Source organism: Amblyomma mixtum, unplaced genomic scaffold (genome assembly GCF_055824585.1).
Source record: "Amblyomma mixtum isolate Tamu unplaced genomic scaffold, ASM5582458v1 scaffold_21, whole genome shotgun sequence".
NCBI lineage: Eukaryota > Metazoa > Arthropoda > Arachnida > Ixodida > Ixodidae > Amblyomma > Amblyomma mixtum.
The window spans coordinates 562,016-566,076 of NW_028317718.1; the positions used below are offsets into that span (position 1 = coordinate 562,016).

The following is a 4,061-nucleotide window of genomic DNA, read 5'->3' on the forward strand; positions in this document are numbered from 1 at the left end:
TCCCGCAATAGGAGCCCACCGGCCACAGTGCCATGGACGGCGTTTCGGTAGCGCACCGACAGACTACTCGAAGGCTGGGAAGGACGAAGCAGCAAGAGAACCCGGCTGCCGCGAATGCGTTCAAAGTGCGGGATTATAATCCCTCGTCCTTTTCGGTCCCGGTGCCTCCTTTCGCGCCGTCGGCGCGGCGTCAGACTCCGCGCCCGCAGTGCGAGACCTTTCGCGCGCGGCCGTTCCCTGGGCCGCGCGCGTCCCGCCGCGTGCGCGTCGCGCAGAAGCGCAGTTTCCCAGCCAGCGAGCCGCGGTTCCTCTCGTACTTCGCAGCAGCCGCCGCCGTTCCCTTGGCAGCGGGCAGGCCTTTCCCTCGGCCCGCCTACCGACTGGTGGTCGCAACACGACAAAGCCAGCGAGCCGCGGTTCCTCTCGTACTTCGCAGCAGCCGCCGCCGTTCCCTTGGCAGCGGGCAGGCCTTTCCCTCGGCCCGCCTACCGACTCGTGGTCGCAACACGACAAAGCCAGCGAGCAGCGTTTCCTTTCGTACTTCGCAGCAGCCGCCGCCGTTCCCTTGGCAGCGGGCAGGCCTTTCCCTCGGCCCGCCTACCGACTCGTGGTCGCAACACGACAAAGCCAGCGAGCAGCGTTTCCTTTCGTACTTCGCAGCAGCCGCCGCCGTTCCCTTGGCAGCGGGCAGGCCTTTCCCTCGGCCCGCCTACCGACTCGTGGTCGCAACACGACAAAGCCAGCGAGCAGCGTTTCCTTTCGTACTTCGCAGCAGCCGCCGTTCCCTTGGCAGCGGGCAGGCCTTTCCCTCGGCCTGCCTACCGGCTCTGTTTGCGCCTCTTCGACGGTTGTCGACAACCGAAAGCCCACCATGAGTGGTGCGTTACGCCGTTCAAACCTGCGGATACAGCCCGTCCGACTTTCCCTTGGTGACGGAGCTCCGCTGGGCGCAACAGTTTGTGCAGAGAAGCGGCTTCAGAATCTCGCAACTCCGCGGTTGAGGCCTTCCCCCGCTTATAAGTGGGGGCGGCGCCGGGTGTGACAAGCACAATCCGGTAATGATCCTTCCGCAGGTTCACCTACGGAAACCTTGTTACGACTTTTACTTCCTCTAAATGATCAAGTTTGGTCATCTTTCCAACAGACCGGCGCAACCGAAAGGCCGCGCCGGACATCGGTCCGAAGACCTCACTAAATCATTCAATCGGTAGTAGCGACGGGCGGTGTGTACAAAGGGCAGGGACGTAATCAACGCGAGCTTATGACTCGCGCTTACTGGGAATTCCTCGTTCAAGGGGAACAATTGCAAGCCCCTATCCCAATCACGAAAGAAGTTCCACGGGTTACCCAGTCTTTTCAGACAGGGATAAAGACACGCTGCTTCCTTCAGTGTAGCGCGCGTGCGGCCCCGGACATCTAAGGGCATCACAGACCTGTTATTGCTCTGTTTCGTGCGGCTAGGAGCCGCTTGTCCCTCTAAGAAGGTTGTAAGGTGCTGGGAACCCCGCACCTATTTAATAGGCTAGAGTCTCGTTCGTTATCGGAATTAACCAGACAAATCGCTCCACCAACTAAGAACGGCCATGCACCACCATCCACCGAATCAAGAAAGAGCTCTCAATCTGTCAATCCTCCCAGTGTCCGGGCCGGGTAAGTTTTCCCGTGTTGAGTCAAATTAAGCCGCAGGCTCCACTCCTGGTGGTGCCCTTCCGTCAATTCCTTTAAGTTTCAGCTTTGCAACCATACTTCCCCCGGAACCCAAATACTTTGGTTTCCCGGAAGCTGCCCGCCGAGTCATTTGAGTAACTCAGGCGGATCGCTGGTTGGCATCGTTTATGGTCAGAACTAGGGCGGTATCTGATCGCCTTCGAACCTCTGACTTTCGTTCTTGATCAAAGAAAACATTCTTGGCAAATGCTTTCGCAGTAGTTCGTCTTGCGACGGTCCAAGAATTTCACCTCTAGCGCCGCAATACGAATGCCCCCGTCTGTCCCTCTTAATCATTACCCCGTATTCCAAAAACCAACAGAACAGAAACGGGGTCTTGTTCTATTATTCCATGCAAGTTTATTCAGGCGACTCGCCTGCGTTGAGCACTCTAATTTTTTCAAAGTAAAAGCGCAGGCCACCTCGAGACGCACCAATGAAGGGCACCAAGAGAGGACCGGCATGATGTTCAGTCCGAGCCGTCGCATCGGGTAGATGCACTACTCGTCTGGAACTGAGATCCAACTACGAGCTTTTTAACCGCAGCAGCTTTAGTATACGCTATTGGAGCTGGAATTACCGCGGCTGCTGGCACCAGACTTGCCCTCCAATTGATCCTCGTTAAAGGATTTAGAGTGTACTCATTTCAATTACGGGGCCTCAAAAGAGTCCCGTATTGTTATTTTTCGTCACTACCTCCCCGTGCCGGGAGTGGGTAATTTGCGCGCCTGCTGCCTTCCTTGGATGTGGTAGCCGTTTCTCAGGCTCCCTCTCCGGAATCGAACCCTGATTCTCCGTTACCCGTAACAACCATGGTAGGCAAGTAACCTACCATCGAAAGTTGATAAGGCAGACACTTGAAAGAAACGTCGCCGGCTCATGGCCATGCGATCAGCACAAAGTTATCCAGAGTCACCACAGAGTACGGGCAGAGCCCGATGGGTCTTGGTCTAATAAAAGCGCCCGTCAGCCAAAGGCCTTCAGGCTCAATGCATGTATTAGCTCTAGAATTGCCACAGTTGTCCAAGTAGAAAGAAACGATCTAAGGAACCATAACTGATTTAATGAGCCATTCGCGGTTTCGCCTTATTTCGGCATGTACTTAGACATGCATGGCTTAATCTTTGAGACAAGCATATGATTACTGGCAGGATCAACCAGGTATGATGCATAGGCATTCCCTTTTCGCCCCAGAAGGGTGCCTCGTCGCCGCCGATAGGGCCGCCATAAACCCCCAGCGCGCGACGCATCTTTTTCGCGGCAGCTTGCGCTGCCCGTGCATCGTTCGAGCTCGCTGCGGCATCCGACCCGTAGGTACGGCAATCGCCACGCGGCAAGAGAGCACGTGTGCCTTTAGGCAAAGCATTTGTAACGCGCCCACCAGTGCGCACATCGGCCTCTAGGGCCGCAGCATTAGGCAACTGGACGGCGCTTGCTGCGTAGCCGAGACGGCCAAGCCGCCAGACGACGGGACACGCCCGCGTCTTCGGCGCGCTCGCACGGAATCGAGTCCGGGTAGCACGGAACACACCTCGTAAAACGTGGAAACAGCGTCGTCCGACAACCAGCCCCTATCGCAGACGCGGATGAGGCTGCAGACGAATGCCGTGGGGTCCGAGGGACGGGGACACGCTGGGCACGAGGCCGCATATCAGACCCGGTCACGGCGCGCACACGCGGGCGCGCGCCGCCGACTGCTCCACTGGGACCCCCATATAATAGCAGCGATAAGTACCCAGACCTCCGTGGGTGAGTAAATCGCCGTACTCGTGCCACTTTCGCCGCAAGGGCCGCACAAATCGTGCGCGCTTTGCCGCGGCATCACAACGCCGCGCTTCCGCGGCGCCCCGCACGAGCCGTACTCGTGGACATAGCCGTCGGGCGAACCGCCGTACTCGAGGCGCGTTCGCCGCAAGAGCCGCTCAAATCGTGCGCGCTTTCCTGCGGCATCGCACGAAAGCGCTGCCCCGGCGCCCCGCACGAGCCGTACTCGTGGACATTGTCATCGGGCGAACCGCCGTACTCGAGGCGCGTTGGCGGCAAGACCCCCACAAATCGTGCGCGCTTTGCTGCGGCATCGCACAAAAGCGCATCCCCGGCGCCCCGCACGAGCCGTACTCGTGGACATAGCCGTCGGGCGAAGCGCCGTACTCGAGGCGCGTTCGCCGCAAGAGCCGCTCAAATCGTGCGCGCTTTCCTGCGGCATCGCACGAAAGCGCTGCCCCGGCGCCCCGCACGAGCCGTACTCGTGGACATGGTCATCGGGCGAACCGCCGTACTCGAGGCGCGTTCGCCGCAAGAGCCGCTCAAATCGTGCGCGCTTTCCTGCGGCATCGCACGAAAGCGCTGCCCCG

General features: G+C 59.0%; 1 non-coding gene across 1 annotated transcript; it reads right to left on the bottom strand.

Moving 5' to 3' along the window:
* Positions 1 to 1,056: 1,056 nt before the first annotated feature.
* On the bottom strand, positions 1,057 to 2,871 carry LOC149324658 (small subunit ribosomal RNA). The gene has a single exon (XR_016286730.1). It is a non-coding gene; the product is annotated as a small subunit ribosomal RNA (ribosomal RNA).
* Between the last annotated feature and the right edge of the window lie 1,190 nt (positions 2,872 to 4,061).